Source organism: Setaria viridis, chromosome 8 (assembly GCF_005286985.2).
Source record: "Setaria viridis chromosome 8, Setaria_viridis_v4.0, whole genome shotgun sequence".
Taxonomy (NCBI): Eukaryota; Viridiplantae; Streptophyta; class Magnoliopsida; order Poales; family Poaceae; genus Setaria; species Setaria viridis.
In genome coordinates this window covers 19,667,893-19,690,664 of record NC_048270.2, presented here as the reverse complement: position 1 = coordinate 19,690,664, position 22,772 = coordinate 19,667,893, and the positions used below count along the sequence as shown (strand labels likewise).

The window sequence follows — 22,772 nt, the reverse complement described above, 5'->3', positions numbered from 1 at the left end:
GCTCGCCAACCCTACCACCGCACCTCCCCCCGCGACAACCGCGCCGCGCCATTCCACTACTCCGATCGCCCCTCCCCTGTCAAAAAAAAAAAGATCGAAAGCAATCAAAAAAAAAGGAAAGTGCAAAAAAAAAAAGGAAAGAAGCAAAAAAAAAAAGACGAAGAAGAATCCAACAGGGAGAAGGAAGGTGATTCGGATTTGTTTCGGTGGAACCTCCCTTTGCGCGCGCCGTGACTCCTCCTGGGTCACGACTCTCTGGTGTTAATTCCCCCCTCCCCCACACATTCCGTGCTAGCCTTTCACATCCGTATCTCTCTTTCTTGGTCCTTTATTATTCTGAGGTCCGCCTTACTCTAGAGAGAGAGAGAGTATCTTTTTTTTACCGGAATACCCCTGTACTTTCGGAAAAAGTGTGTGCCGCAATTTGATATTTGAGATCCTCTGTGTTCATATTATCAGTTTTGGGGCACCCTCTGTGAAAAAAAAAAAAAACAGAAATAAAAAAAAAAAAGAGGTGCGCCCTCTCCACCTTGCCTCTGTTCTTTCGATTTTTCCTTGTTACCAGCAACTCTTGTTACGTGTTTGGCACTATCTTTCAACTTTGCATTATTGTTTGATTGTGCTAATCCTTCATTTGAGTGCAGCCTTCCCAGAACTCCACATAGTTCTACGACGAGCATATTTTGTTTCTCCAGGCAATCGCTCCTCCAATCTTTCGTGAGTTCCACCGGTTGGTTGCAGTTCGCCCCTATGTGCGTGGTAAGAACGGATAAGAATTTGATAACAGCACTAGTGTGAGCGCCTTGTGAGCTGTTACACCCCTATTTTGTCGTCGCTTGTGTTCTTGTCTTTGCGCTAACCATGGCAGATGATGTCGACGCGGGGGCTGACCAGCTGCAGGGCATACGGGCGCAAGTTGAAGGGCTTGTCACCGACATTCAGACGATTCATGAACGGCTGGACTCGACGATCTCCTCGACGACCGAGCGGTGTGATCAGCTCGACCTTGCACAGACGGCCGCTAAGGCCACACTCGACTCAGTTGTGGCAAGACTCGATGCATTGCACACTACAGTCGCAGAGTTGCAACAGGGTTATGGTGGTGACTCGGACCAGGACGATGGCGACCGCCGTGGCCGTGCCCGCCGCGTGCCACGCCGTCCCGGTGGTAATGATTCCTTTTCCAAGATTAAATTTAAAATTCCACCTTTTAATGGCAAATATGATCCTGCTGCATATCTTGATTGGGAATTAGAAGTCGAACAGAAATTTTCATGCCATGATATTCTTGCTAATTCTCAAGTTAAAGCTGCTATTAGTGAATTTACTGATTTTGCTTTAATCTGGTGGCGTGAATATAAACACAAACATCCCAATACCATTCCAACCACTTGGGAGCAATTAAAAACTGCTATGCGCCACAGATTTGTGCCTTCTTATTATGCTCGCGATTTGCTTAATAAAATGCAACGTTTTCAGCAAGGTTCCAAATCTGTTGAGGAATATTTCCAGGAATTACAAATAGGCATGATTCGTTGTGGGTTATTGGAGGAAAACGACGCTGCTATGGCACGTTTTCGTGGTGGTTTGAACCGCGAAATTCAGGATATACTTGATTATAAGGACTACACAGATATGACAACATTATTTGAATATGCTTGCAAAGCTGAACGTGAAGTGCAGGGACGCCGCTCGAAGACATATTCTAACTCTTTTGCAGGAAGAAGCTCGACATCCAACTCCGTACCCGCTCTCCCTGCGCCACCCACGCCCACCACTACACCGCGTGAGCGAACGGCCAAACCTGCAAGCGCTCCCCCTTCCACAGGCGCCGCCCCTCCCACAGGCCGTACACGGGATATTCAGTGTCATCGTTGCAAAGGATTTGGCCATGTGATTCGGGACTGTCCGAACAAGCGCACTTTGCTTCTTCGTGACGATGGTGAGTACTCTTCCGCTAGTGATTCTGAAGATACTCGACATGCGATGCTTGCCACTGACCATGCAGCTATGGAGGTACATGTCAACCCGGGCGACGCCGATAGGTATGAAAGCCTTGTTGTGCAGCGTGTTCTTAGTACACAGGTCGCCCCGTCCGAGAAGAATCAGCGACACACTCTTTTCCATACCAAGGGCGTTGTGCAGGACCGGTCGATTCGCATCATCATCGACAGCGGCAGCTGCAACAATTTGGCGAGTACCACGCTGGTTGAAAAGTTGTCTTTACCCACTCGTAAGCATCCACATCCATATCACATTCAATGGCTTAATGATGGTGGGAAAATTAGAATTACTCGATCAGTCCGTGTTCCTTTCTCCATGGGTGCTTATTCTGATTTTGTCGATTGTGATGTTATTCCCATGGAAGCATGCTCTCTGTTACTTGGGCGACCTTGGCAATATGATACTGATAGCTTGCATCATGGTCGTTCAAATCACTATTCTTTCATGTTTAAGGGTCAGAAAATAATTATACATCCAATGACACCTGAACAAATTCTTAAAGATGATCTTGCTAGAGCTGCTAAAACTGCTAAACAACTTGAACCATCGACATCTATTAATTCTGAAATCAAGTTGAATGCTCCTGTTTTGCTTGCCACACGTGCTGATTTTGATGAGTTACGCGATGCTCCTTTGCCATGCTATGCCCTTATATGCTCTAGTGTGCTCGTTTCACTTGATGATGCACCATCTTTGGATATTCCCCCTGCGGTTGCTAACATTTTGCAGGAGTACGCTGATGTCTTTCCAAAAGATTTGCCACCGGGACTTCCACCACTTCGTGGCATTGAGCACCAGATCGACCTCATTCCCGGCGCACAGCTTCCGAACCGTGCACCGTACCGTACAAATCCGGATGAGACGAAGGAAATCCAGCGCCAGGTACAGGCGTTGCTTGACAAGGGTTATATTCGTGAGTCTCTTAGCCCTTGCTCCGTTCCTGTGTTACTTGTTCCAAAGAAAGATGGCTCATGGCGTATGTGTGTAGACTGTCGTGCTATTAATAACATTACCATTCGCTACCGATACCCTATACCACGCCTTGATGATATGCTAGATGAGCTTAGTGGTGCCATTATTTTCACTAAGATTGATTTGCGTAGTGGCTACCATCAGATTCGCATGAAATTAGGTGATGAATGGAAAACGGCTTTTAAAACGAAATTTGGGTTATATGAATGGTTGGTTATGCCGTTTGGTTTGACAAATGCTCCCAGCACATTTATGCGTTTGATGAATGAAGTTCTGAGGCCCTTCATAGGATTGTTTGTAGTTGTCTATTTTGATGATATCCTCATTTACAGCAAGTCTATGGAAGAGCATTTAGAACATTTGCGTGCTGTTTTTGATGCATTGCGTGCGGCCCATTTATTTGCTAACCTCGAAAAATGCATGTTTTGCACACAACGTGTCTCGTTTCTTGGCTATGTTGTTACTCCACAGGGCATTGAGGTGGATATCAGCAAGATTGATGCCATTCGGGAGTGGCCTACACCGACAACGGTCACACAAATTCGAAGCTTTCTTGGCCTTGCAGGTTTCTACCGCCGGTTTGTTCGTGATTTTAGCTCCATTGCAGCGCCTCTACATGAGCTTACAAAGAAGGATGTTCCCTTTGCTTGGAGTGATTCGCAAGAGGTTGCGTTCAGCACCTTGAAAGATAAGTTAACCAATGCTCCTCTCTTGCAGTTGCCTGATTTTACTAAAGTGTTTGAGCTTCAATGCGATGCTAGCGGTATTGGGCTAGGTGCTGTTTTGTTACAAGAAGGAAAACCGGTTGCTTACTTTAGTGAGAAATTAAGTGGTGCTAGCTTGAATTATTCTACTTATGATAAGGAGCTTTATGCTTTAGTGCGCACTTTGCATACTTGGCAGCACTACCTTTGGCATCGCGAGTTTATAATTCATTCTGATCATGAGGCTTTAAAACATATTCGTACCCAAACAAACCTGAACCGTCGTCATGCTAAATGGGTAGAATTCATTGAGTCTTTCCCTTACATTATTAAACACAAGAGCGGGAAGGAAAATGTCATTGCTGATGCTTTGTCTCGTCGCTATACCATGCTGTCACAGTTAGATTTTAAAATCTTTGGCTTGCAAACTGTGAAGGATCAATATGTGGATGATGCTGATTTTAAAGATGCTTTCGCCCACTGTATTCATGGCAAACCATGGGGCAAATTTCACATACAGGACGGGTTCCTGTTTCGCGCTAACAAGCTGTGTGTTCCAGCTAGCTCGGTTCGTCGTTTGTTGTTACAGGAAGCGCATGGAGGCGGTCTCATGGGGCACTTTGGCGTCTACAAGACGCATGAAGTGCTGGCTGCCCACTTCTTTTGGCCCCGGATGCGCGCTGATGTTGAGCGCCTTGTTGCCCGCTGCACTACTTGCCAGAAAGCTAAGTCACGATTAAACAACCATGGTTTGTACATGCCTTTGCCTGTTCCTACTTCCCCTTGGCTTGATATTTCTATGGACTTTGTTTTGGGATTGCCTAGAACTAAGAAGGGGAGGGACAGTATTTTTGTGGTTGTTGATCGTTTCTCCAAAATGGCTCATTTTATATCTTGTCATAAGACTGATGATGCTAGCAATGTTGCTGAATTGTTCTTTCGCGAGATTATTCGTTTGCATGGTATTCCAAATACAATAGTCTCTGATCGTGATGCTAAGTTTCTCAGTCATTTTTGGAGATCACTATGGAATAAAATGGGAACTAAATTGCTGTTTAGCACCACTTGTCACCCTCAGACTGATGGACAAACTGAGGTGGTTAATCGAACCTTGTCCACCATGCTTAGGGCTGTTTTAGATAAACACTTGAAACGTTGGGAAGATTGCTTGCCTCATGTTGAGTTTGCTTATAATCATGCAACGCATTCTTCTACAAAGATGTGTCCTTTTCAAGTTGTTTATGGTTATATTCCTCGGGCGCCTATTGATTTGTTTGCACTTGATGCCGAGGACACCCCACACATAGATGCCGCTGCACATATTGATCAAATGATTAGCTTGCATGAGCAAACTCAACAAAACATTGCTGCTGCTAATGCTAAATATCAGGTTGCGGGTAGTAAAGGGAGAAAACATGTTACTTTTGCACCGGGTGATCTGGTTTGGTTGCATTTGAGGAAGGATCGTTTTCCTACCTTACGTCGTTCTAAATTGATGCCACGTGCTGCTGGTCCTTTTAAAGTGCTAACCAAGATTAATGATAATGCTTATATCCTTGACCTGCCTGCGGAGTTTGGTGTTTCCACGAGTTTTAATGTTGCAGATTTGAAACCGTATGTGGGCGAAGATGAGGAGTTGCCGTCGAGGACGACTTCAGTTCAAGACGGGGAGGATGATGAGGACACCACGAGTACATCTACACCAGCAGCACCTCAGGCGCCTCCAGTTGCTCCTCCACCTCAGGCGCCTACAGTTGCTCATCCAGTTGGGCCAATCACTCGAGCCCGTGCGAGAGAATTAAACTTCATCATGCTGTTAAGGAACGAAGGCCCATCGGAATAAGAAGATGGCCCAACAGGGCAGCCCAGGTGGGGCGCCTAGGGTTGGGCGCCGTGACCCCTTCGGACTCCAGGGGCTGCGCCCCCTTTATTTAGTCCGAGTCCTTTTTGTTTACGACTTGAGTTTTGTTTTACATCTAGCTTTAGCTACTCTTGAACACGCGCAAATACGCGCTGTCCTTGTGATTCAGAACTCCACCTTCGAGTGATATTTAGATTGCTCGCCTCTCTTTCTTGTTCGTTCTTCGATTGCGGACAGGAATCGATCTTCGTGATCAGGCTGATCTCGCACCAGCGAGGTTGGTAACCATCGGGAGTTGGTTCAGCGATTGCATTGGCGCTTCGGGTTCGCTCGTCGTAGTCGGATCGTGAGGGTCTACTTCCACCAAGTCGAATTTATCTCCACTCACCGAAAGATCGGGCACTCCGACTCTATCAATAACTGTCTGTACAGCCAGGCAAGAGCCGTTGAGCCCCAACTGTAAGTGGCTATGTTTTCCCAAACTTGACCTAGAATGGGGAGAACCATCCACGATACTGTGTTCCCAGCTGCATCTGGAAGGAGGAATGTACTGACAAAGTGCCATAGCCACACTCTAGCAAAGCGCTGCACGACCTCGTCATTTGCTCCCGGAGGACACACCTCGAAGTGCTCCCTCAACCATGCCAAGCTAACACCAGACGTCTTCTTCGAGCTATCTCCGCCCTCTGGCTCTGGCGGCCTAATCCCAATATGCATCTCGACCATATCACGCCAATTCTCATTCTGGATAATACCTGTCACTGGCTGCCCATGCAGTGGAAGGCCGAGTATCATAGCCGCATCCTGCATTGTGATGGTCATTTCTCCGAAGGGCATGTGGAACGTGTGAGTCTCCGGACGCCACCTGTCGACCATAGCGGTCAACAGTGGTCCGTCCATTGGAGGGAGACCCCCCACGACCTGAACAGTGATATCCAAGAAACCTGCTCTCTGCAGGTACTGGGCGTACCGCTCATCCCACCTAAGTGGTGAGTGCACCCTAGCCCTCAGTGGTGTCAAATTCTGCAAAACATTATAAGATTATTACCAAAATGAGAAGTCAATCCAATTGTGAATAACGGGCTTCTAAAGTGGTAAGTAACACAAATATGATACAAATGACATTTGCAGTATGAAATTGTTTACACTCTACACAAGCGAATAGTAACGATAGGCACATCCTTAATTTATAAGAACATTTCATACAAAAATCTTGCAATTCTCATCCTAAGGTATGCATTCATCAGCAAAAATTAGCAACCATTGTTATACCTCATTCAGGTCCGCGAGGTGGTGGGCACGGTGGTGCAAGTCGTAAGCAGCCTCAAGAAGAGGGTACCCCAGGGCCGCCATCCTAAAGAAACAACATAAATGATCGTTAGTAAAAAGCTTCATTACATGATAAGTACGGAAAATATGATAATGTACTACTATAAAAAAGATAAAATAATAGCCACGCATAATACAAGCAACGCGCATACCCAATTGTTCGAAGTACGCGGCCTATTACTGCTCGGTATAGATTTAGTGCCTTTTGATTTTCTACTGCGGCATGTGCAATTCCTGATGATTTTGTGGCACTTGGAGCAACGATTTTCCGACTTGTCAATATCAAAATCACCAGTATCATAATCTGCAGAAAGCCTCCCTTCCGACACGTCCATCTCGCCTGTGAAACGCTTCTTCTGCCGCCTTCCTACTTTATTTCTCATTAAACTGGGGTTAGGCACGTACCCTACCCCTTCATATGCCGGCCATTGTGACGGATCTAGGTAAGGTTGAAAGCTTGATTCCCAAATTTTGATGGTGTGCTCCCTAGAGTACAACGGTGACATGTACATGGAGCTTTCAAAGTTAAGACCTCTTGCCTTGCAAGCTGTAATGAAGTGTGAACATGGAAGGTGCAACAATTGAGGAACATTGCAGGTGCACGAAACTTCGTGCAGATCCACTCTATAGTGTCGGCCTCCATGACTCTCACCCCCAATGTTAGTCGTACCGTAACTTCTTATAGAATACACCATCCTTTCTGGCCCGTACGGTTCTGCTAAGTGGTGCACGGATCTAAGCTCAGCCTCTGATAAATAATTATCTGCAACTTGCCCAATTCTATAGCCTTGATCTAACATTTCACGTGCCTTTCCCCATCGGTTCACAAAGTAGGCGTTGCATTTTTCGAATGTGTATTCAATAATTCCAGCGACGGGCCTACTTCGGATGCCTTTGAAAACTCCGTTGATTGATTCCGAGAAGTTCGTGGTCATAATACCCCACCGCATCCCCCCCTCATCGAAAGCCTGCGCCCATTTATCCTTATCCCCCATTTCACCCTTCAACCATTCTTTTGCGTCGTCGTTCAAGTCCTTCACTAAATCTTCTAACTTCTCACGAAATTCTCTCTCTGTATGAACCTTGCATAATAATTTCAATTTTCCAATCACACGATTGCTCTTCTGCCGACGCGACATGTTGGCAGCAAAGTGCCTCATGCACCACCTATGCACAAGCGGTGGAAAACCATCAATGTGGTCCTTCGCACAATTTAGAAGCCCATGATGCCTATCTGATATCATACACACTATCCGTGAAGGTCCAAGAACATGTACCCGAACAAGTTTCATAAACCATGACCAACTCTCATTATTCTCACTCTCGACCAAGGCAAAAGCAAGAGGCACAATCTGTTGTTCTGGATCTACAGCAACTGCCATCATTAATGTACCCTTGTACTTGCCAGTCAAGAATGTACCGTCCACCAGTATCACAGGACGGCAATGTTGAAATGCCTCACTACATTGAGGGAAGCACCAAAATACCCTTTGCAGTATATGCTTCAACACTTCATTGTCAGGAACCATCATGCCACATGAGTCGATCCACCATTTAACTCCGGGATTGTAGTAGGTTATAGCTGAGAGTACCCTAGGAACCATGCCGTACGACTCCTTCCAGTCGCCCCAAAGCAGGGCAACAGCGTGTTGCTTCGCCCGCCAAGCCTTCGAATACTTCACACGGTACCCACTAAAGATGAAGATGGACTCCACGAGTGATGGCACCGATGTCTCGCTGTCTTTACGGATAATGCCTAGGATACACCGTCCAAGGTACTTTGCTGTGCACTGTACATGCTCTCGCTTCGGCTGTGACGACCGACAAGTATGCGGTTGCACAACATTTGAAATTCTCCATTGTCCGGTGCTTGATATTAGCCGAGACCATACACGCCAATGGCATCCTTGCTTGCACATCACATTGTATCTTAAGTTCTTGTCAGAGTGAACTACGCTAAAAGGTCTATGTAACCTCACCGCGTAGTCAGCCAAGAAAAACTTCAGCTCCTCAAGACTATTGAACTTCATCCCCTTCTTAATCACTGGACTCTCACCAATGGACGTCCCTTCGGCATTCACCATACTAGATTCACATATTGCTTTGTGAACCATACTTATGTCCTTATCATTGGGAACGGATGGCAGTTCGACATCACGTTCTTTTAACATCCGCAACTCACACTGGGTGTAAGAAAAACAATCGTCCATACGACGAATGCCTTCTACATCATGTACGGTTGCGGTGTCAAATTGCAGTCCATCCTCTTCATTTTCTACCCCGACGTTCTCATATTCATGCCCACCACTCTCAAATAGTGATTCCTCCTCTACCTCCTCACCTACTACCCCATCTTCCTCCAATTCCCAATCTTCGGAACCCATAGAGACATTATCAACATCTATATTTGCTTCATCCCTCTCAAAAATGTTATTGGAAAAATCATCATTGGCAATAGCCAAGTCAAAATCACGTTCTGTTTCACCTAACACGTGATGCAACATTTCTGACTCCTGGGTACCATTATGGTTCACTACCGTCACTTCCTCCCTCATGACAACATTTGGGCCAGGCATACGAACAATTTCGACTATAACCTCCAAACATGCAACATTAGCTTCGTGCACAACATCCTTATAGTGCTTCCAATTCGCATCGGATGCTAACTTCATGAGAACATAATGAGCTCTAGCTTTCCCACAATCAAAACGACCTCTCAAACTGATCTCATCCACTCTACATCCATACTTCGTCATTACACGGTCAACTAAATCACTAAAACTTGGAGGACCATCAAATATTTCAATTGACTCATTCATATTCTCTAACTCCCCATTTTGTTTCACAACACCACCATGAAAAAATCGAACTAAACGATCCATCTACAAAATACAAATATTTCACCATGTCATATACACTACACATTGCACATATTCGACATATCAACTACACACATTACATATATTGGACAAATTGCAAACAAAAAATACACATATACATTGCACTATACGATTCAATGAATATATCCTTAAATCAATAAGTTCTACATGTCAATATCGCGGGAAGAGACTCAATTGCGTATGAACTACGTATCATCTAACACAAAACACCATTGCATTTCATTGAAATTTCAAATCACTAACCTAACCCTAAGTCACCTAAACATCCTCCGATATACCAAATGCAACGGTAAAACACGAGAATAAGTAGGGGAATACCTTCCACACGAAGCAGGGATCGATTCCCACTACTTTCCCCCACCGAAAACGCCGGATTTTGGGTGGATTTGGGGGTGGGGCGGCGGGGGGCGGCGCTGGAGCATCGGGCTCGGGCGTTTCTGGAGGAGGAAGAAAGGAGGGAGGGAGGAGGAAGGGAGCCGACGCGCGGAGTAAGTGTTGGCCCTGCCGCGCCAGGCGGGCTGGCGCGGCGAACGCCCGCCCACGTCAGCGCCCGCCTGGCGCCGCGACTCGCCGCGCCAGCGTGGCAGGGGGCTGCCGCACCAGTGCATGTGGCGCGGCAGCATGTTACTGCCGCGCCAGGCGGTCTGGCGCGGCCAAAAGGGTTAGGCCGCGCAAATAAAACCCCGCTGAGGTTATTTTTAAAAATAAAGAAAAAAAGGGTTAAAAATAAAAAAAAATTCGACGGACGCTAGGCACGTCCGTTTTTTTTTTTTCCGTCTCTTCCTCCCCCGCATCACACGCCGCCCGCCCCCTGTTTTTTCCGGTATCTTCCTCACCCCGCATCGCACGCCGCTTCCTGAATCCCGATCCGTGTCGCCTCCACACCCTTCGCCGCTGCCCTCTTCCTCGCAGGGCCAGGGAACGGCCCGTCGCCGCTGCCCTTCCGCCACCCTCCCCACCCGCCGCCAAGCGCCCCAAGATATTCTTCTCCTCGGACTCGGAGGCCGACGCCGAGCCTACCTCGCCCTCCGCCGCCGGCGCGGGCGCCGACCCCGGGCAGCGCCGCCCCAGGTACAAGCGCCGCAAGGTCGCCATCCTCCCCAGGGCGGCGCCTCCGTCACTCGATCTCCGCCTCCTCTCTCGCTCCATCCCCCACTGGTGACGCCCCATCCCCCGCCGGAACTCGATCGCCAACCATCCCACCGATGGTGCATGGGCTGTAGGAATGGGGATCCGTGCGAACCATCTTCTCTGGCAACAAACCGGCGACGGCTGCATCTGTTCCGGCGGCGGCATCTGGACGTCTCTGCCTGCAAGTTTGCCAACACGGTGCCCGTGCAAGCCTTCAGGTAATCACTTCCATGATTTTTGTCCATTCAATTCGACCAATCCAATTTGATCGAATTCGTATCAATCGTCGTAGGATTGAATGGCCACGGGATTAGTTTTTTCCTTTCCAATCATCATATCACGAGATGGCATGAGCCATCATGTCAATTTTGTGGCCGGCCGGGAGCCCAATGGTTTCTGTGCTTTGGTGCCTGCTCCTGCAACTCTTTTCTAGGATAATAAAAAATTCTACTTTCACTTGACACACACTTGATTTATTTTTGGTCGATTCTGCAATGAAACAATGCCGGATTCTTCCACGAAACGGTGCTGCAAAGGTTTGGTGTTTTAATGATATATTGTCTAGCCTATTGCCTCCTGTGTGATGCCATGGACCATGTTGTGATTGGGGGTAGAATTCATGGTTGGGTTAGCTGAACTCTAGTAGCTTCGACCATGGGATAGCTGAAATCAGTGCTAAATGTTGGATCTGAAATTAGGTTTACTCTGCTTTGGAAAGTTTGGATGTTTGGGTGCGAAATTGTCAATTTAGTGCACACATTGTTAATACGTTTTGAGTAATCTTGCAAGAGGTAAAAAAAAAGAAAGTTCTGTTAATACTATGAAACTGTTGGATGCATGTATTCATTCAACTTCTCTCTCAGGTTGTAATTTGTGGAGCTGTTGTAGTTCTGGATAGCAATGTTGGATGGATCATCACGTGGAACAGAACAGGCTAGGCTGCTGCTGTCAATTTAGTATACTTTATTTTATGTTTCCTTCAAAGGCTTGTAGATTTTTTTCTTTTATTAGGAACAGTTTTTTTTTTCAGAAACCTAGCCTCAAGCTCTCAGGTTGAGCAGTTATGTCTTTGCCTGAAAAGTAAAAGCATAGATATATTATTGTACACAACCTACTTGGAACCTGTTACCTGTCGGGCAATGAGAAAACTACAGTGTTCATATCGATTGCATCATTTTATAGAAAACTATGGATTGTAACATAACTACAGAAGTATGACAGCTTCAGGCCCTATTGAAATTTTTTAGTTCATCTCAAATGTGAGCATGCAAATATGCAATCCTCAGCGTGGTGTTCTGCATTACTTGATGGAGTTCTTCTTTGATTATGTGCTAGCAACTATCGTCTGAAACAAGCTGCTATGTATTGTAACCTAAATGCATCTTAAAAGGCCAGCAATAATGTCCTTTGTCTTGTGATCTACAAATACCTCTTTGCATATGTGGGCCTTATATTTGAAAATGATTTTACACATGGCTTTTTTTCATAGATATGTGTACATATGAATTCTTGAGATAATTAAACCTAACTTGTCTGCCTTGTACTCTTGACATGTCCTCTGCTGCTGAGCCTGTGAAACCGTTGCCTGCTGGCGAAGTTCCATCTGCATAGAAGAGTCAAGTTCCTCTGATAAACCTGGCTGGACATTTGGTGTGCAGTAAGTTACAGGCAGAGACGAAAGAGGGGCCAGACCAAGTGTAGAACTGGAATAGTATATGGCTTTCTAGGAAGGTAACCTCTTGAAACCAGAGCATGGTAAGGTACTGAGGTGTATCAAAATTTTGAAATCGCTATGCTTTTGCAATGGTTTATGTTGCACAATAGGGGCAATCGGCAATAGATATACTGATATGCATAGAATTTTGGTTGTATACTGAACGACCTTACATGACAGTGCATTACTATGTGATTGTGTTCATTTGTATCTAGCCAACCATGCTTAACATATGGACCACGCCCAGAGAGAGGTCAGTTCTGCATGTCTGGTACATAACAGTCTGGCTACTTATGCATACATTTTTGCTCTTAGTTTTTACCAGGTACATTCGTTCCTGTAATCATCTTTGATCTTGTCATGTTGCTTACTGTTGCCAGAAAATTATAAGTTCTTTCTCGGTCTTGTAGATAATTAGCCGTGATGTACTGAGACTAATGTTTTCCATAAACCTGGTGAAGAAATATCCATCATTTTGAACTATATATAATTTGGATTCTCTTCTTATACTGAACCAAGTATTTGCCAGGCCTACTGTTTGATTCGGCATACTGCACCAATAGACTATGAAACTTTTCTGTAGCCTTGCAAGTGCGAAAACAATATTTGAGTACTAACTCGCCATTTTCCTTCTTTTATTGGTGGTAAATTTTATCCCAGACTCACGGGAACTGCTTACAGGAAAGAAGTAGAATAGCAAGCGAGTAATATGCTACTTCATTTTAAGAAGATGCGTGCTCAGAGAAAGGTTGGATTGCGTAATTTTCTGGTTGGTTATTGCACACCTGAAGTTAGTATTTTGTTTTTGAGGAATCACTTTCTAACATTGGGATAACTACTTGTGTCTTTGAGGAATCACTTTATAACATTGGGATAACTAGTGTCTGATGAGCAGGTAGAAGCAGAAGCTATTTTACTTGAATCAAATAATTTGGCTACTGCCATATGCAATAATACATAGGAAAATTAAATAGTTGCATTTAGCTTTAGATTCTTCATCAAAGAATATATTTCGAAGGTAAGTTCCTACCATAAATTTGCAGTGTTTATTTGAATGATTATCTATCTTGCTGAATTTGAATATAAATCTGTACCTTTGTCACTTGTGCTGCTTGAGCTCATGTCTAACTGATGCACAAAATGGTGGTGGCATACTTCCATAACCTGTCCAGCATAAGCAACAAGCAGCATTCATGTGCTAACAGGGCAACACTACATAACCAAATTTAGTTTAAATCTAAGCCTGATTTAGTTCAACATAACCATATGCTATCACCTGTACAGCAGTGCATGTATTTTTCCTTGCTAAATTTGCAAACTGACTTGTCATATTCTTCGTTACAGTCAGTTCACCTATTGTCAACTAAAGGAAGCATTGGCATGGAATGGAACGGAGGGGAGTTAAGGATTACACGATCCTTCATACTTTGGGGCTCTTTTGGTTCTTGATGGAGGGTTACTTTTGGTAACTAGCAACTTAAACAGAACCTTTTGGTTCCACAACATTGTTCACCACTCAACTGGATGTACGTGACAAATGGTAGGTCTTGTACACATGACATATGTCTATTGAAATATAATAATGAACAATTGGGACACGTTCATGGATGTGTATTGGAATGAGATTTGGATTTATATGTGCATGACAAGTTAATATTGACTGTGGTTGAATGTATGAATGCAAAATGATTATTACGGTTGGAAACATGGTCACGGACATATTTGAGAGGCATTTTCCTTCTGGTTATTATGAAGGGAATTTGTTTTGCCGTCGCAACGCACGGCCACATTCCTAGTTGACTAAAAATATTCATACATTGCAAGAAAGATTTATAAAAAATGTAACAACACGTCCTAGACTAGGCCCGGGTTAACCGGGCCGGACCAAAATTATTGCCATGATTGTCCATGTTACCAACAAGTAACCTTTCTTCTTAGTGCAAGCTTTAAACTAATCCAATCCAAAGCCTAATAATTCAAAGTTGATTCTTGCAAACCCTCCCTCGACCCCTTTAATTAAATAAATGCGGGCCAGCCTCCATTCCACCTTTTGACTTTAATCTCCCAGTGTTGGGACGATAAAAAACTAATTTGGCCAGGATTCTGCACAAGAAGCCTGAGACTGACAGGTGAGACCAGGGCACCACAGGAGTAGTTGCACTAACTGTAGCTGCTCAGTGGATCCCTTAGCTTAGAGCAATGTCTCTTTGTTTTGACGCTAATGATTGCGAGTCGAAAGTCTAGTGGAAGGCCACCCTGGTTAGAGTCATCCTTGTTGGAATCACCAATGTGATCCCATTAAGTAGATAGTGGAGGGTAATGTGAGGACTAGGATTAAACTAGATTAGTGGAAGCAGTAGATTAGGTAGTGGATTGGAGGTTGAGCCCCACGCACCTCCCATGTACTTTTCCTTTTTATTTACCTGGGCTGGTGTTTATTATTTTTTTAACATTTGTTATGTTGCTAAGGTTGTATATAATCACCACCACCAATCCATGGTGGTGAGCTGTCAATCAAGTTTCTTTTTAATAATAGAAGAGTTTTCCGACTTCAACCTCAAAAACTGGAGGAAACAGTCCCCAGCAGTTATTACATGTAGTAGCTTACGCTACACACCCACAAATAAAAGTTCATAAAAACAAAAATCTTATAAGCCAATCCGTAAAGTGAAAGGCCACTCATGTGAAGAAATGCAAAGCTGCCATCTCCGTATCACGACATGTTAGGATTAAGTGCTCTTGGTCATCCTCGCTTGCTGCAACTTGGTCCAAAGTCTGAGACACCTACAGAAAAGATTTTGGTTGGCACTTGTCAAATACAACGCCATTCCTAGTAAGAGTGTGCACAGTTTGAGAAAAAGCATTTGTTTTGAAAAATACAGGTCAATTATTGCTGTGATCTTGGGTAGTAAATTGTAAAGTGCGCACAACGTGTTACGGTGTTAATTAGCAAGCTTCTTTTGTTATGTAGGATCCAATGTGTCAGTGTCTCACTCTCAGTTCTGTCTGTGATCTCTTCATACTGTCCTCTTACAGATTTCAATCATCACCATAAGCCACAGAGGCGCCTCTTGTTACAAAGGGGAAATTATCAATAGAGTGTGACTGTATGCAGATGGATTTCAATGTAAATATAAGCTTCAGCGGTAAAAGGATGGCCAAGTTAGAGTTATATCAAAAAACGTTTGAACAGGTTTAATAGAAAATAAACAAGGGGTTAGTTGAGTAAAGAACTAGTTATCAGCAACAGCAATCTCAAAGCATCTTCTTTGCAAAAAATAAAATAAAATAAAATAAAAGCATCTGTTAAACAAATTAACCGTTGCCCTGTTCAGGATATCTCATTGCCATTCATCACCACTGGTGCATCATCCATCAAGTCAAGCTCTGTCACCGTCACTGTTAATTTTGAGATCCGTCTTGCGCTCAATTTTGACAAACATGTCTTGTGTCATCATGGAGGATCGTGGCTTTGACGATTTTCTTTTCTCTGCTACTATGTCAAACCACTTCCTGTTCACCTTCTTGACAACCAGAGCTATTTGAAGAAGTGAGCTATGCGGTCCTGTTTCCGGAAAAACAAGCAGAGGTGGACATAGAGGTAGCCGGGTACGGCCGGTAAAGAACCCTCTAATCTAATCTAGCCTAGCAAATTTAAGGACGGGCTCAATAAGAGTCGGACTTAAATACTATATGATTTAAGTTACTATATGATTTTGAACTAAAGATAGATAGAGCTGACTTGGTGAAGGAGTTATAAGGATCATCCATTTTTCTCCCTTTTTTATTTCTCCTCCTCACCCAAATCTGTCGTCCATGTTAGCATTCCATGGTGATGAATGTTTAGGTTAATCCACAATGTTTGCCAGGTACTGAATGCGATATGATGGGTGAAGGGATTGTGACACCCTAAGAGGGGTGAATTGGGTATTCTAAAAACTAAGGCTCCAAGCACATATAAAACCTATTCCAGATTCTATCTAGATGTGCACTAGGTTTTTTTATATGTTGCTGTCTCTACCACAAAAGAGTTTTGCACCCTAGGTTTCAAACCTATAAACTACACATGAAAATTCTAGGAAAGGTAAAAGCGGAAATGTAAGTGCAATAAGAAATGCGGAAGTAAATAATGTAGAGAAGGCAAACTCCTGGCGTGATGACACAGTGATTTTTATCGAGGTATCGGAAAGCAAAGCTTTCCACTAGTCCTCGTTGTTGGAGCCCCTCTCAAATGGAATGCCCGCGCAAGGGCATAAACTCCCCGGTACAATAACTCCGTAGATAGTCGACGGACCTTCCCTATGCGCAAGTGGATCTCTACCTAGCCTCTCGTGGATGCTCCTTACCGCTCTTCACTTGGTAGAGCTTCGGCAAAACGCCTAGGACCTCTCCTCCCTATCACAACTACCGGCGGCCACTCCACAAACGTGGTTGGAGGGTCTCGCAAGACTTACAAGCCCCGGAATTACAACTCTTGGTGCGCGCAAGTACCGATACAAAAGGAGGTGTGCAAACCTTGCCTAACTCTAGGCTAATCCCTAAAGCAAACTCGCACTAATTAAGACCTAAGCTTTATGCTAATTGCCTTAATCTTCTGTTTAGCACTTTGGTGGCTAGAGCACTTGTGTGTATGTGGAATACAAGCCTTCAGATGCTCCAAGCTCTAACACCCTTGAAATGGCCGGACATTGGGGTATAAATAGACCAAGCCAAGAAACTAGCCATTGCACCAACAGTCACATAACTGTGATCACCGACTGATTCGGTGCACTAGCAATGCACCGCCGAATGAGTCGGTGGTCTCCTCAAGGAAGCCATTGAGCCGCTGACACCTGGGTCCTTTTGTCACCGACTGATTCGGTGACTCTTCTTCAACCTCACCGTATGAATCGGTAGTTCTTCTGAGCCGCTGCCTTCTTGCTTCATCGATTGATTCGCTGTATTGCTTCCTATACCTACCGTACCAATCGATGAGGGTATAAAACTTCTTCAAATCCACTCGAGCCGAATCTGAGCCGATCCTGAGCTGAATCTGATTCGGTGGAGGCTCAATGTGCCCACCGAATGAATCGGTGGTAACAGTGCACACTACCTTGGCGCTGCTGCTGTCAGTGATCACCGACTGATTCGGTGACATTTCTTTGTCACCACCGAATGAGTCGGTGGATTGAGTTGATGCTCAATTTCAGCAGGATTCGCTTCAAGTCATCACATATCTTTATTCCGGCTTCATTACCATCATTTGAGCATTTGGATGCTATAGAATTCTTCTAAGTTTTTCTTTTTCTTATCATTTGATGGTTCTGTAACCTATACAACACCTACAAAGGTACACCTTGCAAACAATTAGTTCCAATAACTATATTATTATTAATCACCGAAATTATTATGGCCTAGGGCCATATTCCTTACAATGGGAAAGGCAAGCGGTGCCTTAATGCGATGCATGGAGATCACACGATATCAGTAACGTAATATATGTATGTATGTAGTCCATGTTAACATTACATGTATATGAAACATCAAGGTCGTATAGGACTGCTATAGGACTTCTATTCCCCTAGATGAAGCAATGACCTAACTTAAAAACTGTTTTTAAATTAGAAGTACATTGAACCTGTCCTATTCAGCAGTTCTCAAATAAGAGAATCTGATTTACGTTCATAATAATTAAAATTAGATGTCAAAATTGAACTCCAACAACATACTGCGTTAGTTTTTGTCGCTTCTTCCTCCAAATATTCCTCCAATTATTATTTACTTTATTTCACATGATTCCAGTGCTTATTACTTGTCGCAAAAACAAATAAAATTTTGTTCCGAAACTATGTTGCACGTGGTGGACACAAGATATTAGAGGTGCACTGATCGACAATCTGAACCGCGTTATCGAGCTAGCTAGGCAAGCCATGTCTTCTCTCAACTGCCATCGGTTGGCCGGTCATAGACACTCGTATAGCTCGTCCACACCACGAACTGGTCCTGTAACCCCGCGCGCCTACCGGGCTACTGCCACCATCCTGTCATGTGGGTGTCAACAGCGAAAAACCATCTCACCAGAAACGCGGGGAGGGGGGGTCGGGGCGCGGCGGGGGGCGGGTGCAGTAAATGTTCAATTGTGCGTTAGGTGACAAAGCACACGTACCCTGCATAGGCTCAGGGTCAGGGAGAGGGCGTGTAGAAGCTGATGCTGTCGTGTCAAAATATTTCTTTGTGCCTTTTTGTTCATCTTTTTGGTGCTTAAAGTATACTTTGATTGCGAACAAAGGGTGTGTGCCTAATGAAAGCTCTACAGAATAGTAAAAGTTTTTTTTTGAACGAATGGGTACGGGACAGTGCCTATTTCATTGAGATAGTAGAGTAGTACAAGATAGTTACAAAAAAGTTACAAAAATTAATTTCGTAGCGCGATTACTCTCTTGATAAAAAGGACGCTAAGGCTCTCGCCCCCGCTGAAATCCATGTGCCTGCTTCCTCTTTGATTTTTGCCAACATAGAGATTGTTGCCATCTCCTGATGGTTAAAAATTCGTCGATTCCGCTCTTTCCAGATTTCCCATATTATTAGCAGTCCCATAGAACCAACTCCTTTCCGAGGTGCTTCAGTCCTTGTCGTCATATTGATCCACCAATCGAGGGCATTGTCGGTTGGGTGCCATTCCGAGGGTTGTATGCTGGGTTGCGAAGCCCAAGTGGCAACGTGGCTCCATATTCGCCTGGTGTATCTGCATTGGGCCAGGATGTGATGTGCTGTCTCTTGTTGTCCGCGGCATAAAGGACAATTTGGTGAGTGAGGCCATCCTCGTCGCGCAAGTCGATCAGCTGTCCAGACGCGGTCAGAATAGTAAAAGTTTTGGACCAAGCATCTGGGTGGACAGATTCCCATATGCTCACCAAAATTAATCTCTTCCAAAAATTTAGTTATTTACTTGTACTTATTAAGTGAAGGGAGTAAAATGGATTTTTTTCATTCTTATTTCATACTGCCTCTGTTTTTCTCATTTTGCTATATTGATCTTGATTCTTGAGTGCACGGCATTAAAGATCATTGAGGATTTGACCTGATTGATTATTCTTGCCTTGAGAACCTTTTGAGCCCCTTCAAAGTTTTATAAGTTTCCATCTTGTTCCCAAGCTGAGTTTTGTGAAAATATAATTAATAAAATGGTTTTATCACATAATGGTGCAAGTTATCACAGAATGTTTTTTTTACTGAAAACTGTGGGGAGATCCCCATGGTGAAAGCCATAGATTCAAATGAGTGTATGTAGAAGCAGAAAACCATAAAAAAACTGATAGGGAGTTAATCACCAAGTGTTCTGTATACCTTTGAAGTGGCTCAATGGCGCCAATGGGAAAAGGTATTGCTCCAAGTTCTTTTTTTTCGAAAATAAAAATTGAACTTCAACTAGGTACATTTATCACGAACTGATTAAAATTGATGTTAAGAATGTTGCCTGAGACTTCACATAGCTTTCTCCATTCTTTTCCCATTTCATAGCAATTAGTATCCCAGAGAAATATACTGATATTCATTCAAAATGCAACATCTTTTTTTTCTCAAATAGTTCTATCAACAAAGAAGAAGCAGTGAAATATGGCTATTGAGACCAATGCTAACTACTAACACTAGCTTGGACAACGTGCATCTCTACTAGTCACTTTTGAAGGGTCACTAATATGAGTTTAGGATTCTAAATGTAGGTGGTACGTACGTTTGAGCATATAAAAAATGTTCAGACGTGGAGTTACATAAAAGCAGACGAAATGAATAATCATTACGAATTCTCCACAATCTCCTTTTTGGAAAATTAATTAAAAAGAGTATTAAAATCTCCTTAATCAGCAAACAGATACACGTCTGATGAGAAAATATCTTCACCAACTGGAAAAGCTCAACTCATCTACCGCTAGACGCCTGATTGCGCAAATATATGACAGATAATGTTCCATGATCTTCGAGCTCGAGGGGCTCCATCCCATCATTGAAGCATGGAATCGGCTCACTTAAACACTGCTCAGCAGTCAGCACTGAGCCGCTCAGACTGCATGCTTGCGGCTTGCCTAATGGAGGTTAGTCTACGCATGTTGGCAGATAAGGGTGGAGGTTAAGCAGTGGTTGTTCAGATCCGAGGCACCTAATGGAGACCGCTTTGCTGTTGCCTTCTGTTGGGTTTGCCGAGCATAATGGGAGCCTGGAGCCACCGCTCGGAATGGACAGTGCAACTGCGGCTCTAGTGGTGTTTGCTTCGCCGCGTTAATTTTCTAGAAGGATCAACTGGTAAACTCTAGGTTTCAGGAAAAAAAAAGGCAAGCTAGCTAGATCTAAGCAATTAAGATAAATGGAATACTTAAATGTTTTGCGGCAGTTAAAAAACATAAACCGCATTTGCTTAATAAGTTACCTGACTCTGGCAACTAATTTCCGTGAACTAAATTGTTCAAAAGGAATCAAAGCTATATGATGAGCCCATTATGAAGAAACTGCACCGATAGTGTACTCTTTGGTAAATGGTTTTGTACATTTCTAGTGCCTCACAGGTTTAACTTTAACCTTAACTCTTTTATAAATAAAAAAGTAGCCAAGAAACAAGTACCAGTTAAGGAGTTCACTCTTCTATCCATAAAGTGTTGGATGTTTCCATTGGTGAAAGGGTGGAGTCTTTAATATTTGAAATATGAATCTCTTTTTTTAACTTAGCTCCTGCCGCATCTTTTAAGAAGAAGATGTCTCATATTAAGGGAAACGAGGCCAAACCGTATCCTCAGTTAATTAGGGAAAACTGAGCAAAAACCATGCTCGATGCGGTTACAGCACCTAGCTAAACTAGGTCTAAGCACAACAACAAATGACCAACCACCTAGCTAAACTAGGCCTAATGTGGTCAGAAGCACCTAAATTCGAATCTCACCACTTTGATATGGATGGGTATGCTCTGACTATGATCACTGACATGTGAACCCCCCCCCCCCCCCACGTTGGACCCACCTTTGAGAGACAATGTCGCAGTGTGCATTATTGTGTTGGTATAGCCTCCTAAGACGATTACTTGAGACTTGAGAGCAGTTTGGATTTTACCATTCCAAATGTTTACATTCCACGCCATCACTTTTGAAGATGTAATAAATTATGCTAAGATATACTAAAGTATTTGTTTTTTAATTATATAAGAAAAGTAGGTTTTTATGTAATGGAAGAAAATCCAGCATCATCCACCTCGAGGAGAAAGAATGAGTACACACTAATTACAGGTAGGAAAAAAATTCAAATTACTCCCCTATTTCAATTGGTCTAATTTGCTCCTTAATAAGGTTTGCTTTTTTTATTTCTCTACATTCAAGTGGAGTTTTAATTAAAATTTGGCAATATGATAGCAGACATCATATAATCTATGTTTTAAAATATGTTATGAACTTTTAAATCATTATTTTTATAGGATAGATCATCTATGGATAAATAATTATACAAAAAGTAATGATGAAAAATTGTAATATGGTTTTTAACATAAACTATGATGTCCATAGCCACCCTTAAATAATTTAGTAAAACTCCACTTGTGCATGGAGAAACGAAAAAGACAAAGAAGTATTGGACCAATTGATATGGTTAATGGAGTAAATTAAAAAAATAGTTTAAGAGGTTATGCAGACTTTAACCATATTTGAGATAAGTAATATGGACTTTTTCCTTACAAGAGTAATCAATCGTGACATCATCGTCTAAGTAAACAATACTATCTGTCTAAAGTGGTACGAGAGGAGGATAGCTTGAAATTTGTGTTCTAGTTTGTTTTGTTATCTATATATAGTGATTCATTATTAGGGTTCCCAATGGTGTCGAGTCGGTCATTGCACAGGGTGCTGTCCTTGCTAATCTCCTTCATAGACTACAATGGTGATGTTTTCGGTGAGTCACTGAGCTTATTGATATCCTGTATCTATCAAGCATTTGAACTGCCCGCGAACAGGGCGTATAAATCAAATGTGTCTCAAAGCAAACATATATAAGGCACATCACTGAAAACAAAATTTAGTCTAGATAGATAATTATAGAAACAATTTATAAAAAAGCTATATACTCAAAATTAGTCGTGATCTTAATTACACTTGGAGAAACCTCTTGTACTGGGTGTGCAGAACACACTCAATCTTTTCAAA

The 22,772-nt window shown here is 43.4% G+C and overlaps 1 long non-coding RNA gene across 1 annotated transcript; it reads left to right on the top strand.

The window, feature by feature from the left end:
* Positions 1–10,572: 10,572 nt before the first annotated feature.
* On the top strand, positions 10,573–14,223 carry LOC117833118 (uncharacterized). Its single transcript, XR_004635352.2, has 3 exons — positions 10,573–12,632; positions 13,276–13,363; positions 13,960–14,223. It is a non-coding gene; the product is annotated as an uncharacterized lncRNA (long non-coding RNA).
* Positions 14,224–22,772: the final 8,549 nt, after the last annotated feature.